Below are 21,340 nucleotides of genomic sequence, written 5' to 3'. Positions count from 1 at the left end.
CTAACACATTGTGAGTTAGAGAGACAGAGAAACATGGCTTAGCTTTTTTCGCGAATACACCATTTTCTCATATTTCAAAATGTGTGTCTTCTTCTATCATGAACTAACAAATTGTGAGTTAGAGCGACAGAGAAACATGGCTTAGCTTTTTTTCCTTATTGTCCCATTTTATTGGTAGATATTTTCAAAAGAAATGATTATTGTTTCTCTTAATCTTTGCTAATGGTCATCTTTAAAATGACTAATATTAATGAATTGAACTCATGAGATCTTTTAGCAATATTCTCTTCTAATTGTTGTAGACCACAAAGTGTGGGTGAGGGAGCCTTCTTTTGTTCTCAAGCTTATTCATTAAGTAATTATGATTATAAAACTCAATGTTGATTTCTACAATCCATTCAAAAAACATTTAATTGCTTTTGGATTCAATCGTGTGACTTTTTTTAGCATCAACGTTTCAGATCACACTCTGTGATCCATCATCAAGATGTTTAGAGAATACAAGGATTTGTAGAATTATAAGTTGTAGACTTAGACTAGTTCAAGGTTGTATTTGAGGGGTTGAGCATAGAGAAAAACAAAAACATCTAGAATGAGTAGGAAGAGATAAAATTTATATTATAAAATTAATAATATGACTTAAGATTATAAAATTAATACATAATACTAGCTATGTGGTAAAAACAAAAGATGAATGTCTCATTAATAAAGCTAAAAAGAATATTACTATTAGCAAAAACAATATCTTTATAAATTAAATAAAAACTAAATTGAAATTGACTCATGATTTTTTTTGTTATATGTGATGTAAAAGATTTGATGATTAAATCAATTAAGACAACTGAAAAATGGTCATCCTTTCCTACTCATTCCACGTGTTTTTGCCTTTCTTTCTATCCAATACAACCTTGAACTAGTCTAAGTCTACAACTTATAATTTTATATATCCTTGCATTCTCTAAACATCCTAATGATGGATCATAGAGTGTGATCTGAATTCTTGATGCTAAAAAATGTCACACAATCAAACCCAAAAGCAACTAAATGATATTATAACAATTCATCATACCTTTAAAATTTGACAAATCCCTAGAGATAATATGTAATAAATTCTTCAACAGGATTTCTAGGAGTTACTAGGAATATCAAAGAATAAGAATCCTAAATAGGCTCATTGTTAGTACAAGATAAAATGGATACACAACAAAAGTCTAATGGGCTTTACTTGGCGTGCCTCCTCAAGGGCTGAAAAAGAGACACTTCCTACTCTTTCAAACGTTCCTTTCTTGTCCCAACTCTTGTCCAACTTGTTCATGTTTAGGTGCATCTTCTTGCTCTTCCTTTTTTTTTAATCTCAAAATGCACATTTTTCTTTTTTGTTTTCTTTGATTATTTTGAATTAGAAAAAATCTCTAATTTCCCTAAAAGCCACATTCTTTATAATACACCATTTTCAACGGTTGCAGCTATTCTGGCTCCAAAACCGCACGCCAATAACATGAAAATTTTCAAAAATTACAGATCGTTGATCGTGATCAGTAGATTTAGCTGCGACTTTGATTTTTCAATTTTTTTTGGAAAAGTCAATAACATGAGTTTTATAACCCCTTTTTGGAGCCAATTTAGCCGCATCCATTTTCAACATGAGAGGATTTCAAATATTATGGGCTTCAAAATATTCACTAAAACTATTGAAAATAATTTTTTACTTGGTGGTCATCAACTAGAACAAAAGTAGGAGTAAATGCTTATCAAATAAGTAATATTACTAAAAGCTATAGTCCAAAATTTTAGATTTAGATTATTATTACTTAACACAATTTCAGTGATCCCCTGGTTTTGAGATTTTCAAACTTAACTATGAACCACCGGAAGCAAATACTTGAAATTGAAATGCAGAAACATAAAACAAACAACCACAAGGTCATAACACCGAATTTTACGTGGAAACCCAAATGGGAAAAACCATGGTGGGATTTGAACCCACAATATTATTCCACTATATCTAGTAGCAAAACAATATGACAATATGGGAATGCACAGGCATTCGGGCACACTGCCTAGAGCTCACTGCTCAATTACAATAACCCGGAAGGCTACAACCCTCAAGGAAGTCTCACTGACTTACAAGATAGTTACAGTGATGAATTACAATGAATGAACTCTAAAATAACATCTACAATACTTGAATGAGTTCCGGTTGAGTGCTAAATATATTGACTAGATCACTTCTACTGTTCTGCCTTGTTTTCTGTCTCAGTCAGCTACCAGATCAAGAATGCGCACGTGAAACTGCGCCAAAACGGATTCTCGATCACCTCTCGCTCGCATACACACATCATTCACCAAAAAGATCACCCACACCAAACTTGTATACCGACAACCACAAAATAGGTCATTTGTCATGTTGGCTTACTAGTGTAATGTGTAGTCACATGTCGGCTTGACTGGATCCAAAAAGATAAATGCGGATCAACAAAATAATAATAAAATGACATTTCTAAGTCGACCCAATCATCCCAAACACAATTCAATGCACCACAATCACCAGAAAGCTTCTGAACCCAAAAATGCTACGTTCTTCCTGAAATACCAGTTAATTAGCTACCAGTTAACGCCTGCTTCTGGATAAGAAGAATTAGGACCACCGAATCAAATCTCTATGAAGAGTTTCCATCAATGATAACCCTAAACCAATAATCAGCCACCAGAAACCACTAGAAACCACCAGATGAGTGTCAACTGCCAATAGTAACCATTCTTATCAAACGTGACATGTATAATATAATCATTCATCTTTATAGCATAAATCTGTTTCTAGCGAGCTTTAGAATGTGCCAAATACTAGTAATATTTTCACTTAGTATCATTGAAAATTAATTTTACCTTTCCTCAAACAACAATCTTATGAAAATTTGTCTCCAAGAAGTACCTTTCTTCCACATTTTGTGTACTTTTATTACCACTTTGTAAGAGCATTCTTGTGAAGTAATAAACTTAAATTAATCAACCTTGATTTATCACTAGCAATGTTAGCACAATTAAGAAATGGATCTTCTTTAACATCATCATCTAAGATTTTTCTACAAAAAATTTGTAATATTTGTTCTTTTTCTTGCGTGTACGCTCCCTAATGTGCCCCTTTTCCCTACAATTCTAACATTTTACTTTACTCATACTAATAAGAGATTTTAATCTAGATTTCTTCCGATCACTATTTTTTTACCCCATTTTTCCTTTCATCTACCTTTGACAAACAAGGCATCTAGAGAAATTTCATCCATGTATTTTATTTCAATATTTTTATTTAATGAAGCAACAACCACCTCTTCAAATTTAAATTTAGAGGTCATAGCATCAATTTCATAATCAAATAATCTACAAATTCAGTAAAGAGCAATATACTATTATACATTTGGCTCTTAAATGGGCTCTCGAGGGTTAATCCTCCTAATCAATCAAACCTTCAATTCTACTGGTCCCCTCTACAAAATGGTTGGATTAAGATTAATTTTGATGGTGCATCAAGAGGGAATTTGAACCCCTTGGGTGTGACCTACATTGCAAGAGATTGTCACGATAAAACCATTGCCACTACATGTCAAAGACTTGGAGCGGGTTCTAACAATGAGGCGGAGGTGAAAGCGACACTCCTAGCAGTGCAATTGGAAAAGAGCTTGAGAGTGGAGAGACTTCACCTTGAGGGAGATTCCCAAATAATCGTGCATGCAATCCTTAGGGTTAAGGCAGACAACTGAAAGATTGATAGGCATATATTAAGCATCAAGAATGCTCTAGCCACCATACGAGAATTCAAAATCTCTCAAGAGAGAAGGCAACCAAGAGGCAGATAAGTGTGCAAACCAGGCTTTTGATCTTAAAGAAGGTGAAATCGATTTAAAAATAGATCACTGACCAGCCAATATATGCTCACAATTTGAATCTCCACTAGCCATTAGTTTGGATCTTTGGTGGCAGTGGTTGAGGTGGCTTCTCTTACGAGCCAGCGTGGTGAAGGTACATCAATGTAGTTTTGTGGGAGAAGACTTGAATGCATGTTAGGTGAGTTAATGCTGAAGGCAGGCAACGATTATTGAAAGATTTAAATATTTATAGAATGAGTGTATTGCATAATACTTCCTAAGCGAAGTGTTGTTTGGTCGAAGAGCCAGAAAAATTAATGAACGAATACTTGATAGTTTGAAGCACGCTTGTTTTGGTGCGTGGAGCAAGACAGATTATACTTGGAGTTATTGTCTTGGGATATCCAACTCACCTTTACAGACTTTTATAGAAGATGTGCTTTGGGTCTCTACACAGTGTTTGAAGGGACAAACTACAGATCGAAAGGAGCCTTTACGCAGTGCACAATGGAAGTTCACAGTGAGACCGATGATGGCGTTTTGGGGTCCTGTGTCAGATGAACGTTTTTAAAATTGTAGAGAAGACTTTCCTGACGTGAGTTAAAATCCTATTTGGGGATGAGTTCACGAGGACAACATTTCGGTGCAGAACAAATGTAGATATCGCGTCCATATTCCTGGCATGGTGCCTGGAGTTGGAACCCAAAAAGGTGGCGATGTGGATTTTTACCAATTGTAAGTTTGAAGAATGGTGTGGGGGGTTGGAGAGTTTCCTGGGGATGTCAAGAGATGATAAGGACTTTGCATGCCCAGGTTGTGAATGGCTACAGGTGAGTGAGTTCACCCCTCCCTTGCGGCCTTACTTCTTATGGAGCACGAACAACACTATTAAAGGGGCTGGCTTAAACAGCACACACTAAGCTTTGACTTAGTGTGTGCTGTTCTATGTGGGTCCGCCTCTGAGTTCTATTTCAGTTCCTTCACCGTTAGTCCCATCTCCTGTTAGTCCCGTAAAGTTGAAATATTTAAAACTGTTTCTCCCGCCCAGCAACTTTAAAATTGTTTCTCCCGCCCAGTCAATCTCGATATGCATATTTCCCGTCCAGCAATTTTCATTTTCACACCTGCTCCCAGCGTGTGCTAATTTTCATTTTCACACCTGCTCCCAGCGTGTGCTAATTTTCATTTTCACACCTACTCCTAATTTGTGCGATATCCGAAGCTTTCAAACAGGTATTGTCATATATTGCAGTTAGAAATGCTTTGATAAACGTGTATGCAAAAATGTGGATTGCAGGATATACACAAAATGCATTCATTGAAAAGGATTTGCAAACTTTTAGTCAAATGCGATTTGCAGGTGTAAAACAGAGTCCACAACCCAAGTCAACATTCTCACAGCCTGCATGAACATGGGAGCTTCATAAACATCCAGCACATAGTGTACGATAGAGGAATTTCATAGATGTTGCAGTTAGAACAGACTTAGCAGACATGTATGCCAAATGTGTAAGCATAGACAAGGCACGTGAACTGATTGATATCACGCCTCCAAGAAATTTGTTCTCATGGAATAAGCTGAATGTAGGATATGCAAAATGTGGAATCGTAGACAAAGGCAACTGAACTATCTGACATAATGCCTCAAAGAGCACAGTTTTTCTAATGGAACGCTTTGATTGCAAGGTATCAACAAAAATGGGTTTGTTTTCCTAAGTTTCAAGCACTTTGGATGACCATGGTTGGACATGGGATATATAAATGGTAAATCATTTGTCGCTGCATTTGCCACACCTTTTATATTATATATGAATGCTAGGGACAATATGTTCCTGTGGATTTAACATAGATTTGGAATGAATTTTACGTGGGTGTCTTCATGTTATGACTGAATTTCTGTGGCCTTTAAGAGTTCTTTTTTGAACAATGATAATTTTTTTTTTTGGAGATTTAATCATGAATAAATTGGTTTTATTCTTGATATTTGACACTACATCAAGTTATTTATTATGTTTTTTTGGCATCATTTATATGATAAAAAAATATGTTATAACACGTGAGTTAAAAATTCACCATATTCACAATTAAAACTTGAATGTGTACACAATTTTCACACTACACAAATTTGCATCGAGGTTTTTGAATAATAATTTTACATTATTTGTAAGGAAACTATACTTTGAAATGAAATGCAAGTGCAAATTTGATCAAGTAGAACATTGAGTTTGATCAACTCTAACACAAATGTTTCTTAAAAACTTATGAAAATAAAGTTTATTGAATAGAATTTCAAATTGTAACAAAGTTTTCAAGGAAATAAACCACAACTTGTTATCATCCCAATCACAATAAGTCATTGAATTCACTCCTTAAGAATTAAGTTCAACATTTAGTTTCAATTATTGATGTCTTTGAACTACTTCATAATTTTGTTCCGATAATAGTTGCTTTTGTCTTAATAAATTGATTTAAACACACTTCTATTTGCAATCTTATTATTATTATTATTATAGTTCAATCCTCTTGCGATATTCATATGCAAGATGTTATCATCTCATTCACATGTTTTCTCATTTTTTCTTCAAGTTCTTCAACTGCCATTTTTTTAACTTTAAAATGTCTCTCTATATCATTATCATCCTAACATTTTTTCATTCCTCTTTCTATATGTTTCTCACTCGTTCTCATTGTCATCTTCAATAAATTGTTTAACATATTATTTTTTTATAGTCTTCATTATTCTTTGTTTCAAATTTTGTTATTAATCAAGTCACATCTACAAAGTTGTAATAAAGCAAATAAATTAATTTTAAATATAATTTAAAAGACATTGTTAGAACTAAGACATTTTGTAAAGTACATTTTGATACTACATAAATGCCCAAGATTCCTTAGTCTAAATGGAAAATATTTTTTTATTAAAATATCTACAAGAAGGAATAACATAAATGAATGTATATTCTTTATTTTATTTTTTTGTTACCTAGGGTATCCCCAATCCCTGCAACCTCAACCCAGTAATTTCGGGAATGGATTTAAACTCGAGACTGATGAGGAGTAAACCCACTGCCTAAGCCAACTCACCTACTCGTTTGGGCTTAAATGTATATTCTTTATAATTTTTAATCATGATGCATATAAATTTTTTTGTCAACTATAAAGAGTTTTTGTAAGCATGTTCTTACCATTACAATCCATCCCTTATTTCCATTGCATATATAGGTTACACCTCTTAACATAGTTATAAATATTTCTAATTGTTATTATATCGTAATGAAATTTTCATTTCAAATTTCTCGCCTCTTAAGTATGTCAAATAGTCACATTCACTTTCTTGAGTCTCTAATGTTATAATCAAGGAAAATTTGGTTCAAGTTTTAGAGAGAGTCTACATGCCTTCGAATATCAATGTTAGGAGCTTGAAATTAAATCAATGATATTTTCTCAACAACCTCTTGAATATTTGTGAGAGTATCTTTGTTTATACTAGTGAATTGCTCTTTAGTGTTGATTAATTCAATTTTCCAGTTTATATGCATCCATCCACTCAATAAACAATCTACATTTTGAATTATTAAGGATATTTTATGCTAACATGGTTTTAAAGTTACAACCTTTATCTCTCTAATTAATGGTAAGTGAGATTCCAATGTCAACAACATCAAATCCTCCTTTCTTTTTTAACTCTATGATGTGATTGCAATCATCATAGATTTTGTGATGCACTAAAGTAGATTCATCAATTAATTTTGAACCTTGAGCAAGGGAATTCCTTATCCAACCTTTGATACCCTTTATTGCACACCGAATCTCATCTACTTTTTGTATTTATTTACTAGACATTATAATATGTGAAGATATGAAATATTATAAGATTGTACTAGGTCTATCAAATATTACACATCTTCATTCTTCATAGAATGGTGGACATTGAAGTTTGTTTTTATAATCTCTTTCTCAAATTTGCTTCATTATTTCCCAACTAAATATTGGATAATTTTCATATTTTTATCATATTGAAGTCAACAACCAAGATCAAGAAATTTTTAATACCGAATAACCTTCTACACATAAGATGGAAATGAAAGAAGACACTTCATGAGATTATCTAATGTAGAAAACAAAAGAAGTTATTGTACCAAATAAGGATGCAAGATCAAAACTATAAACATGAATACAATATGGGAAAGATGCTCAAGATATAAAATGTACAAGAGAAGCCTTGCCTTTAAATCTAAGGTATGACTAGAATAAAATATAGGATTATGCTACATGTCACAATCATATGATATGGGACAGAAAGAGAGAAGTATAATATATGTACCTTACACAAGACTTAAGTAAACTTAAGAGTTGGGTGTGAATAGGTCCTAGAAGGAAACCAATTAGGAAATAATCAATTTCACATGTAATAACCTTGCAAAATATTAGATCAAGTTTGAAGACTTTCTTTTTTTTCTAATTCAAATTTGTAAAGAATGTAAAATAGAGAAATTGGTATACCAAAATGTTTACCAAAAAACGCAACAAACTAAAACTCAATTTCACATATGTGCAAGAAACATTAAATAGTGGTAGCTAGATGATTTTATTCTTACTTTTTCACACAAGTGGGCTATGGGTAAAAGGTTGTGACAAAATCACCCTAATAGTGAAGACTAAGGAAACTAAGTTGTACATGGAAGTAACACAAGCAATAGAAATTTCCAAATGAGACTATGCAACCTAGTGTGTCATTGCCTCCTAAACCATAAATATTGGAAATCAAAGGGAATAAGGTTCTAATTCTACCAAGACAAATGAATTCGCACTATTATTCAATTTTTTTTGATACACAATCATGACAAGCAGTTGATTCTTCTATTTCAATATTTTTAATGTCTATAACATGCCATTTTGTTGGCACATTCTCACTAAATTTAACAAATGTTCAAATATGACATTGTTCTTGGTTCCTCATTCCCCCTTTGAGAATGAAAGCTTCACAACATCCTTCTTAATAGTGAACATTCTAAATAGAGTGTGTGATGGAAGAAATGAGGCAAACTTGGATAATGGATACTTGCTCTATCATCATTGATGGGTGGACTAGTATCAAATATTGACCACTCATCAATATATTTGTCACAAGTTTAATTGTATCTTATTTTATTAGAGCTATTGATTATTCAATGGAAAGGAAGGGTGCAAACTTCCAATTTCAAATTGTGTTCAAAAGATGTTAAAGAAGACATTGGGGCCTCTAATATTTTACACTTTGTGACTACTTCAATGCATGCATGCAAATTAGTTTTCTTAATTGAGAAAGGTTGTTGCAAACACATTTTCTAGACCCCATGTTATGATCATGCATCCGACAATGCATGAATATTATTAGGAAGATATATTGAGTGGAGACAATGATGGTAGAAGCTAGAGATGCATAGATGTTCATTTACAACCACCACATCTCACATTTATTGTTCTAGACAATTTCAAGTAAAGAATTAGTCAAGCTTACATATATTACATATTCTAGCTACTTCATTTTGTTAAAGAGAATGGTCGGGGTGGAAGAGCCTATGGCGCAATTAATAGTGGTCAATTACAATTGGCATTGATAACTAGAGTTTGGCACAATAGGAGGAATAAGTGTAAAATAAAACATCCTTGATGATGGTTGCAAATTGATATAATGAGTGAGAATTATATTTTTATTTTTAATTAAAAAAATTAATTTATTAATGTTTTAATCCATAAATTTGTTTTCCTTATTTGTAATAGAAAATTCACTCTTTTGCATTTGAGTCTTAATACTTATTTTAAATTATAATTTTTGTAACTTTTTTGCACTTGCAAATAGGATTTCTCCTTTATGTCACCTAATGCACAAACCATAAGATATGTTAAGATAAACTCTTCAAGCCTTTGAGAGATTTATAAGACACTTGATAGCATGCTTGGACAAAAATGAAAGGCATTCATACTAGTGATCCTACTTTGAGATTTGATAAGGAGAATATTAGGCCCATTGAGATACAATTATGGAACATTGTAAGCACCACACTTCATATGGAAACCTATGCTCTAAATCGCAAATAATATGTAGGAAGGATTGATAAAGTGCATCCATCTCATGAGGAATAATTGAAAGAAAGGCTTATGAATTCCCTATGAAAAATGTATACTAATGAGGGTCAACTCTTTTAACACATTAGCTAGCCTTTTTCATTCCTTGTAATCCAACTTGAAGAAAACTAAGGTAATGACCGATAAAGGTACATTAGCTTAAATTGACACTATTAAATGATGAATGCCACATGAATGGGATGCACTATAGTTGAGGGTTCTTTCCTTTAGCCTCCTTTCACAAGTTGCCAATTACTTTTTTGTAAAGAAGAATTGGTCCACATAAATTCATCCATTCAATCAAGAGGAATAAACTTTACCTCTGATTGATCAAAGAAGTTGGTGATCTCTCATAATGTCTTGCAACTACAAAATCAATAGAGAAACTATTTTATTTTAGTAGCAACTTGTTTAAGTTCAAACTTCATAGAAATCTCATGACAATGGGAGAAAAATATCCTAGATTATTGTAACAAGTTCTTTTGTGTTGGATCAACTAAAGCATCACATGTATCAATACTAGAATTACCTAAATATTTGGTATAGTTATTCTTGAAAATTTGAAATTAGAAGGCTAAATAAGTTAGTGTAAAATATAAATTCTATGGGGTAGTTCAAAAGTAATTTCCAAGTGAGTCATACCATTAAAAGAACCAAGTTAATCAATATCCAAGAAATCCTTCAATCTTTGGGAATAAATTGTAGTCATAGCTGACCTCTTTAGAAAGTATCACTTCTATAGAAATTGAGAAACCCAAAAGTTAAGAGACAATTTTATTTACATTTGATCACATGTCCCCTTCAAAGCACTCATTATCATATACAATAGCTAGCATTTATCATAGAGTTTGACAAAGCTGAACCAAAACTTATATTCAATTGTTCATTTTTTTTGACTAATAAAATGATTCCATAAAATTAAGGGTAAAACATATAGCATGAATTATTATTTATCAATATATATTTAATTGATGAATACAAATATTTTGTCAAAATTTTGGTAGCTCATACTTTGGATGTTATATGTGATCACAAAAACAACTTTTATTGTTTTTACTAAGAGTGTGTTGCACAAACACAAACTAATGCACATTTGAATGTGAAATGTATGTGTAGTTCTCTTTCTCCAAATTTAAAAGCTAAATTTTAAGAAAATAATAAAACACAGAAACAAATAATAAAAACAATCAAATAATAAAAGAATACAAGAAATGGCTAATCAATGAGTAGTTTATAATAAAATGAATAACCTAAACTAATCTTTTGAATTTATATTAAAAGACTGATAGATCAAACCTGAAGATTTTAAAGAGCCGACTAATAAATGATAGATAATAGTTTTCTTGCACATATAATATAACAAAATAGTGACGTAAATATATAAAAGAAATTTGTAAGGACCACTGCCAAAGCATTAAGAAGGTAAGATGATCTGATCTTTTATAACAGATAAGTTTTAAATCTTTTGATTCAACCCTAAATTTACATAGTTCACGTGGCTTGTCTAAGCTTACACATTTTGCATACATGTCTGCCAGGGCAATTGTAGCTACACCACGCGGCAAAATTCCATACCCTATTCCAAAGCTCCCATTTTCGAAGAGGGTGGGGGGCTGTTGGCAAAGCTTTGCACCTGCTAATCGCATTCGGTTGGAAGCATCTAAACGCTTTGCATCAGATGCACTTTCTGCATATCCTGCAATCATAGCATTTCTTTGGGGTATTCTGTCAAACGGTTCACGTGCCTTGTCTATGGTTCCACATTTTTGCATTCATGTCTACCAGAGCATTTCTAGCTATAATATGCCCTTCCGTTTGTGAAAATTCTATTGCAGTTATTGATTCTTAACCTCCTATCTTTAATAGATTATTTGATCAAAAAATATTGGAAAATAACACAACTACAACTTCACAAATAAAAATAGGCGGAAAGAAATATGTAACACAATGACACGATATTTCCAGACAATTGTCCCTGGAAAAACCCCGAAGGGAAAACTAGTACTGCAGATGAGAAATATATTAACTTCAACAAATTAAGAGATACAAAATTCCTTGCCTCTCACTGGCAGAACTCCGACAATCTCCCAATTTCTCCCGCTGATATTCCTGCACTACTATCCCCAATGCTATCATTGCGCCCCTTGCTAACACCGCAAGACTATTTGCTAACTCTGCAAATAATTCTCAAACTTCATATTTTCCAAATGACCCATGACCCCTTTTTATACTACTCTGTTGGAAAACCAACGACCGAGATTAATTCAAACCAACGGCTGAGATTAAGACAACTCAATAACCAATAACTAATTTTGGCTATGAGGTGTCACCTAAAAAGAGCCACTATTAAATAGCAATTGTTTTTATCCTAACAATAGGATCTAACAAAAACAACCATTTTCTAATTTCTGGGTCAAGACAAACAGCTGTCCAAACTACCCATACCTAATGCTGCTATTTCTGGGTCAGGACGAATAGCTGTCCAAGCTACCCATAATTAACACTCCCTCTTAGCGAGGAAGCTGTTCTGCACGACACCCAACTTATCTCTAAAGAAGATGAATTTCGCCTTCCCCAATGCCTTTGTCAGAATGTCTGCTACCTGCTCCTCTGTAGGTATGTACTGTAGCTGAACAATCCCCCTCTGTACACAATCCCTGATGAAGTGATACCTGGTGTCTATATGTTTCGATCTATCGTGAAACACTGGATTCTCAGTTAACTTGATGCAACTCTGATTGTTGTAGTGTATCACCGTAGTCTCAACCTTCTGACCAAACAAGGCTACTAGCAACTTCCGAAGCCATATAGCTTCACATGTCGCCATGCTAGCTGCTATGTATTATGACTCTGTTGAACTCAGAGCCACAGACTTCTGCTTCCTACTGAACCAAGAGACAACTCCTGATCCCAAACTGAAACAACACCCTAAAGTGCTTCTCTTGTCTGTTGTACTGCCTGCCCAATCTGCATCAGTATAGCCCATCAACCTGATTCCTTCACCTCGAGCATATCTAATCCCATACTCGATTGTACCTCGCAAATAACACAGCACATGCTTTGCCGCTGTCCAATGCACTCCCTTTGGCTCAACCATGAACTGACTAAGAGAGTTAACTACAAATGCTATATCTGGCCTGGTATTGACCAAATACATGAGAGAACCAATCAACTGCCTGTATAAGGTGGGATCTACATCCTTCTCTTTGGATGTGTCTACCTTCCTCCAATTTGTGATCATAGGTGTAGACATGGCTTTGCAATCTTCCATGTTGAACCTCTTCAAGATTTCAATGCAATATTTCCCTTGCCCAAGGAAAATATCTCCATCTGTCTGCCATACCTCCATGCCTAGAAAGTAGTGCATAAGTCCCAAATCTTTCATCTTGAACTCCGCTGCAAGGTCCCTCTTGCACTCCTCTATGAGCCCCAGTGAACCAATTAGAAATAAGTCATCCACATACAGGACAAGAATCAGAATCTCACCCCCAACCACCAAGTAGTAGAGGTTAGCATCCACCTCACTCTTCACAAAGCCCATTTCCTGCAAGTAACTATTAATGCACTCATACCACGCTCTGGGAGCTCGCTTGAGTCCATACAAAGCTTTCTTTAATCTACACACGTGGGTCTCTTTACTGTGTGCTACAAAGCCCTCTGGTTGTTCTATGTATACCTCCTCTTTCAACTCGCCATTTAGGAAGGCTGACTTGACATCCATTTGATGGATCTGCCATCCCATCTGTGTTGAAATTGATATTACAGCTCGTATAGAAGTATACTTGGCCATTGGAGCAAATGTCTCCTCATAGTCTATTCCCTCCTTTTGAGAGAACCCCTTTGCCACGAACCTTGCCTTGTATTTCTCGATGCTACCATCTGCACCATGCTTGATCTTATAGATCCAACGTGATCCAACCACAACCCTATCTGTTGGTCTAGGAACTACTTCCCACACATCATTCTGCATTATTGAGGTATACTCCTCAACCATTGCATCTTGCCACACCTGATGTTGTGCAGCCTCCTGATAGCTAGAAGGTTCACTATCTACCAACTGACCAACTAATGCTACATAGTCATCATACCTGGCTGGTTGTTTCCGTTGTCTACTACTCCTAGGAGTACCTACTAACTCCTGAGTATTCTTTTGTGTCGGCTGAATCTCATGATTCCTACTGCCAACTGTAGAGGATGAAACATCAACCTCCATGTCTTCTTGACGCATCTCCTACTGCACCAGTTGCTCCATACTCTGCGAACTCTCACTACCTGAGCGTATGCTTGTACTAGTAACTGTACTTGAGCTTTGTTGCCCTTGACTCGATTGAGCTATCCTTGGAGCTTCTGTCGGTTGCTCACTCTGATCATCTGCTGGCAAATCTCTAGACCTTCTAAATGCCTTGTCCTCCATGGAATTGACATCATGTCCGACTATAATCCTCCTAGTCCCTGGAATAAATATCCGATATGCCTTTGAGATTTCACTGTACCCCACAAAGTACCCCTTTTCTGCAGTCTGATCTAACTTGGTACGTGTATCCTTAGGAATGTGGCAATATGCCAAACTCCCAAAGATCCTGAAGTGATTGACATCTGGCTTCCTCCCAATGAATGCTTCCTCTGGTGTCATCTTCTCCAGTACCTTATGTGGAACTCTTTTTTGTATATATACTATTGTACTGCATGCCTCTGCCCACAGATAACGAGGCATATCCTGGTCATGCAACATAGCTCTTGCTGCCTCCGATATCGACCGATTCTTCCTCTCAACAACTCCATTTTGTTGCGGATTGTAAGGAACAATCCACTCTCTCTTGATTCCTTCCTTGATGCAGAACTCCTGGAACTCATTTCCTTTGTACTCGCCTCCATTGTCTGACCGAAGAACCTTTATCTTCTTTCCTGTCAAATTCTCCACAAGAGCTTTGAACTCTTGGAAGTGACTGAAAACCTCATCCTTGTTCTTCAAGAAGTATATCCAGGTATTCTTGGAGAAATCATCAATAAAAGTAACAAAGTACTCATACCCTCTGAGAGACTTCGTTGACATAGGTCCACATACATCTGAATGTACTAGATCAAGAACACCTTCAGATCTTGTGTCACTTCTTGGAAAAGATGATTTCGCAAACTTCCCCAACACACATCCCTTACATATATCATCATGCTCTGTGCTCACCTCTGGAACACCTGTCACAGTCTCACGAAGCAATTTAAGTGCTCCATGATGTATATGGCCCATTCTCCTATGCCATAGCTCTCCAAGATCTCTAGGATTACTGCTGCTCAAGAGTGCCTTAGGAGTATCAAACTACAACCTATAAAGTCGACCACTCCTAACTCCAATTGCTATGGGTGATTTCCAATCCTTATGTTTGATCAACACATGAGCCCCTCTAAAGAGTACATTGTAACCTTTATCCTGAAGGACAGATACGGAAATCAGATTCATACCTAAGCCTGGAACATGTAATACATCATGAATGGAAATCATCTTGCCATTCTTCCTCTGAAACTGAATAGTCCCTTTCCCAACTGGGTTGAGTTTGGACAAGTTCCCCATAGAGATCTGGATTCTGGTGTTCTCCTCCTTGTAGTTGGAGAAGTACTCTCTAACTCTTGTCATATGAAATGATGCCCCATTGTCTATATACCAGACACTCTGTGAGGTTGAGCTAATCATACAAGCTATGAGTGCAAACTCATCCTCCTATCTACTAGAGAGCTCCTCTGCACTTGCTGAAGCTGCCACTTGGTTCTTGCCCTTCTTATCTTTCTTCCTTTGTGGGCAATCGCTGACATAGTGGCCAAACTCGTGACATCCAAAGCATTTGATCTTAGACAAATCCTTCTTCTTCTTCTCACCTTGTGGATTTGATCCTTTACTAGATCCTTTCTTTGCTTTCCCTTTACCCGTTAGGGCAACGTTTTCCTGTTCCACTTCACTTTTCTGACTCTTATTGTTGGCTCCATTGATAAGGCTTAGTCTAAGCTCCTCCTGAGTGAAATCACTCCAAAGTCAATCCCAACTTGGTAAGGTGTCTCGTCCATTAATAACTTGAACAAAGACATCCTGCTGCTTAGAAAACCCATTTAGGGCCATTCTTACTAGCTCGTCATCATTTGGTTTATCTCCAACAACTGCTAACTCATCCTTGACAAGTCTAAGCCTGGTGAGGTAACATGTAACGTCTTCTCCCTTGTTCATCTGAGTATTCCTCAACTTTTCTTTGAGAATCAGCTTCCGGTTGGTGGTTGCATTCTGGTACAGATTCAGGATGGCGTCCCACATTGCTTTCCCTTTATCCAAATATGAGATATGAGGAACTATGTGATCCTTAACACCATCAAGAATTATCCTCCTCGCTTTGGCATCATCCTTCTTATATGCTGCAAGAAGTGTTGCATTTGTAGGTACAGTTACAACAATAGTAACATATTCTTTGATACCATTCTCTTCTAGCAATAAAAAAATTCTGGCTTTCCAGACACCAAAATTTGAGGCTCCATCTAATCTGTCCTGATCTCTTAAACCTGCTGAGGCCATCTCAAGGGATAAAATAAATAATAATTCTAAAGAAGTCAATCTAGATTTTATAACCCTTCAATTTCTTTCCTTGCCTAGGGTAAACCTTTTCTACCCTCAACTTAGCTCTCATACCATGTGAAAATTCTATTGCAGTTACTGATTATTAACCTCCTATCTTTAATAGATTATTTGATCAACAAATATTGGAGAATAACACAACTACAACTTCACAAATAAAAATAGGCGGAAAGAAATATGTAACACAATGACACGATATTTCCAGACAATTGTCCTTGGAAAAACCCCGAAGGGAAAACTAGTACTGCAGATGAGAAATATATTAACTTCAACAAATTAAGAGATACAAAATTCCTTGCCTCTCACTGTCAGAACTTTGACAATCTCCCAATTTCTCTCGCTGATATTCCTGCACTGCTATCCCCAATGCTATCACTGCGTCCCTTGCTAACACCGCAAGACTATTTGCTAACTCTGCAAATAATTCTCAAACTTCATATTTTCCAAATGACCCATGACCCCTTTTTATACTACTCTGTTGGAAAACCAACGATCGAGATTAATTCAAACCAACGGTTGAGATTAAGACAACTCAATAACTAATAACTAATTTTGGCTATGAGGTGTCACCTAAAAAGAGCCACTATTAAATAACAATTGTTTTTATCCTAACAATATGATCTAACAAAAACAACCATTTTCTAATTTCTGGGTCAGGACTAACAGTGGTCCAAACTACCCATACCTAATGCTGCTATTTCTGAGTCAGGACGAACAGCGGTCCAAACTACCCATAATTAACACCGTTATCCTGTTCCGAAGTTCCCATTTTGGAACAGACAGGGAGTACGCTGCAAATAAAAACTGATGTAGAGGGAAACCTGTTTGTTGCGTACCGTGAAACTTCCAGGCGGGAACACTTCGAATTCGAAAGTTAACGGTGACGTTTATTTGGACGGAACGGATGGGAGTGGAATGTCACGTGAAAAGATTGGGCCCACAGCCACCTAAGCGGCCAAAGGTTTAGTGTGTGCTGTTTAAGGCTGGCCCTATTAAAGTAGTGCGAAGAAGCAATCAAGATGAATGGGGTGAAGGCCTTTCTGAAATATTTGGAAGTGCAGGCCCGATGAGAAGTAGAGAACATCAAAATCTTCTACCCATTCCTTGAAGCGAAAATGAGGAAGACCAAGGGGTAGGAAGCTGGTGCCATGGTAGTTGCAGCTGAATGGGCACCACCTTCGAATGATAAAGGAAAAGCTATAATGGTCCGAGTGTTCATATTCAGTTCGTAGCTGTTTCATTGTTTTGGTCTGGGCACATTTTCACAATATGTTTTTATATGGGTCTGACAGAGGGTTTATCAGACTTCTAAGCGAGGAACTATGAATTTTGATGCAGAAGATGTAGCTGTTTATTATAATCAATAAAAGGAACTATGAATTTTGATGCAGAAGATGTAGCTGTTTATTATAATCAACAAAATGAACTATTTAACGATCAAAAAAATATATACTATCATATATTTATCATTATTGTTTATACTTGCACCAATACGTCAAGGACAACCATTAAAAAATTAAATAAATCAATTAAACCTATAAAGAAGATATCATGGCAAGTGTCTACAAGTTATAGAAGGTTCCTGATATTTCCGACCAACTTAGGCATCTCTCTCTATAGGAGGACAAACATAACCTACTAAAAGATCAAACAGCTACATAGACTCTAAATGAGAATTTGACTTTGTGAATCCCATCTTTAACATATTACAACTTTATATATTCTCTTACAATATAACGTCCCATCATATATTGTCATATATTCCCTTCCACTTCATGATAAGTGGCTAATGATGCCATACCAACATAACACCATATTCGATGCTTTCACTCAACATGTGCCCCCAAATTTAAATCTACATCCCATTTCTTCCATTATATTACCTTTGTAGATGCACACATAAATAATATTCACAATATAGTCGAAGCTAGAATTTTTAAAATAACATTGTTTACAAGAACTTGCAAAGTGAATAAGACACCTTGTCTAAAGTTTGACTTCATAATTATGTTGAGAAAGCCATAATATTTGAACTTTGATCACGATGAACGAAATTACTTTAACTACTAGAGAATCACTTAATAAGTATATAAGAAGAAAATCAAAACATAAGCCTCATAGTTTAGCATAATTGAAGAGACACTTTTCTATAGTAAAACATTGGTTGAAGAGTGGTGCTCTTGTTGCTTTAAGCTCTCTATTTTCATATGTTGGTATGTAAATTCCATCTTACCAAACTATTTGGTGGAGTTTGATTGACATCTTGTATTAAGAACAAAATAGTAAATATTTTGCATATTTAAAAACAAATGGATGTTTCTCACATATTTGGTCTAATGGACATGAGTATGCAATCTCAAAATTATTTATTGGTTTATAATATTAATTTTTATTCTTGTCTAATTTTCTCAATGCATTGTACAAAATTTGAAATTTAACTCAACCAATTCTATTGGTGTGTTCCTTGTGTATTTAAGGATGAAATTATAGAATAATTTAGCCCTAAGATATAGAAAGGCTAAATGTTCAATTGATGCCTTCTAATTATAACACAAGTAATTTAGGCAATTTAAACATAGCAAGTATAATTCCATCTACACTTTAAGCTTTGCTAAACTTGGGAGCATTTTCCCATTAGTATTGGGATGGGTGACCTCTTGGGAAGGCCTAATGCTTCACCTCTGTGAGAATCACCTAGATGCAATGAGTGCTAAGTGGACCATTCATAGTCATGATAGATGGGTTCTTGTGAACCACTACTCATGAAACATTGGTCAATGAGTTTGACTCAAAAACTACACAATTGAATTCTGATAGAAATATCATAATTTGACTTGCTATTAAAAACATCTCCTGCTTATCAACTGACGAGCTAAAGGGGCTCTATAATGAATGGTTCATAAGGTAGAACACTTGTTGAAGGTTTTGCAAATGTGTTTGCAAGCTAAGTGGGTTTAACCTTGGAGGATGATGAGTAGACTTTCTGGTTATTTTGTATGGAATTATGCTATGTTAGATTTGTCATTTTGTGACTTTGACATTCCTGTTGTGATAGGTATAAGCCTTTTGTGTTTAAAACTATGAACTTTGCCATATATTAAACAACCTTATAAATGATATGATAAATCTCTTTTAATGATATGGAAATGCTTGATTAAATGTTGGTTAGAAGTAATATTGTTCGAATATGTGTTGTGCGTGTTAACGTCTATGTATGCAGCTGGAGGAGAGACTAAGTCAACACAGAGACATCGGTTGCTATTTCAGAGAGTTACAATCCTACTCAAATAAGACTACTGAACAAGTCAAGCTGGCAATTGATGGCTCTGATAGAGCTCCCAGTTGCGGTTAGTGCAATTATTGTTTTAGAACTTGTGCCAGTCCATTGAGGAGATCTAGAGGATGACATGACCTATATTTGTGCATTTAGATTAATTCCTAGAATGATTCACCCTTCTATGCTTTTATTTCTAATAAAGGTCGTCCTCCTAGTTTGTTGGGAGAGTGGATCGACTGTGTAGTTAGTTAGTTGTTAAATTTATTATAAATCCATCAGTTAAGAATGGAGGGTGGCTGCAAGAAGTTGAGTCCCACTTTTGGGCAAAAAGTGGAAGTGTTTTCTCTATTTTTCAAATTTTCTGTTGATTGATGTCAAAATTTGATGCACTTAGAGATTGAATCTCAAAAAAATTCAGTAATAGAAAATGTAGTGCTCATAGTCTACTTTTTAAATATGTAATTTATTTTAATACCCACATGCTAGAAATCCCTTTTTAGTAGGCATGTTTAAAAACCAGTATTTCAAAATGCCTGTTTCAGGACCATACCACACGTGTACGACCGCCCTTTTTTGATGCAAATAAATGAATTTTTGTAAATCCTTATGGGAAATGATACCTAAGACACCAAATATTGATGAGAATATTTTTGCTTATTTTTTTATTAATTTTTAACTGACAATAAAGTATATTTTCAAAACATCGGGTGTACGACCACCATAATTTGATGAAAATTTCATATTTTTCAATTTTTTTTTAATATTCAAAAGAATTGTATGTAGATTGATGTCATATAATTTATTTTTCTAAAATCCTAAAAACAAAAAAGTTATTAAAGTTTTAGTGAACCTTGGTATTTTAGGTTTAGGTTCCACTTTTGATTAATAAATAATACAAAAATAATAAAAGTAATCTTATCACTATGAAATTTACATTTATGAAATCAGGACGTTGAAAACTCTAATGGGTTTTCGTTTCATCAAAAAATTCAATCAGAAAGACCCTCAAAAAATTAGGCCAAGGTAGAAATCTAATATCGTACGACTAATGGTACAACTAATTAAAATGACTAAAATGCGAAAAGTGATGAAGAAGTTAGGCTTTTATGTCAAACCCAAGAAGAAGGACGAGTCTTTAAAACAAGTTGTATCGACTGTTGCTAGTGCCTTTGATATAATTGGAAAGAAAAGTCGTTCTAAAGATAAAAATGTGGCACAACGGGCAATAACAACAGCTTTAGTAAGCCAAACAACTTCTAATAAAATAATGATGAGTAACACAAGTGGATATCTTAATATTCATCGCAAAACTTTGTCAAGAGCTGTAAAAAGAAGATGTAATTTTGAAATTGATCCGACAAACAAATTGTGGACTTTTAGTGGTAGACTACCAAGGTCTGATATGAAACTTATTGGTGGAGTCAAAAATTTGATCGAAAAATTCTGGCACGATAATACGAGAGTATCACCTAATGTTAGAGA

Source organism: Cryptomeria japonica, chromosome 10, assembly GCF_030272615.1.
Source record: "Cryptomeria japonica chromosome 10, Sugi_1.0, whole genome shotgun sequence".
Taxonomy (NCBI): Eukaryota; Viridiplantae; Streptophyta; class Pinopsida; order Cupressales; family Cupressaceae; genus Cryptomeria; species Cryptomeria japonica.
Note: the sequence above shows the minus strand (reverse complement) of the source record.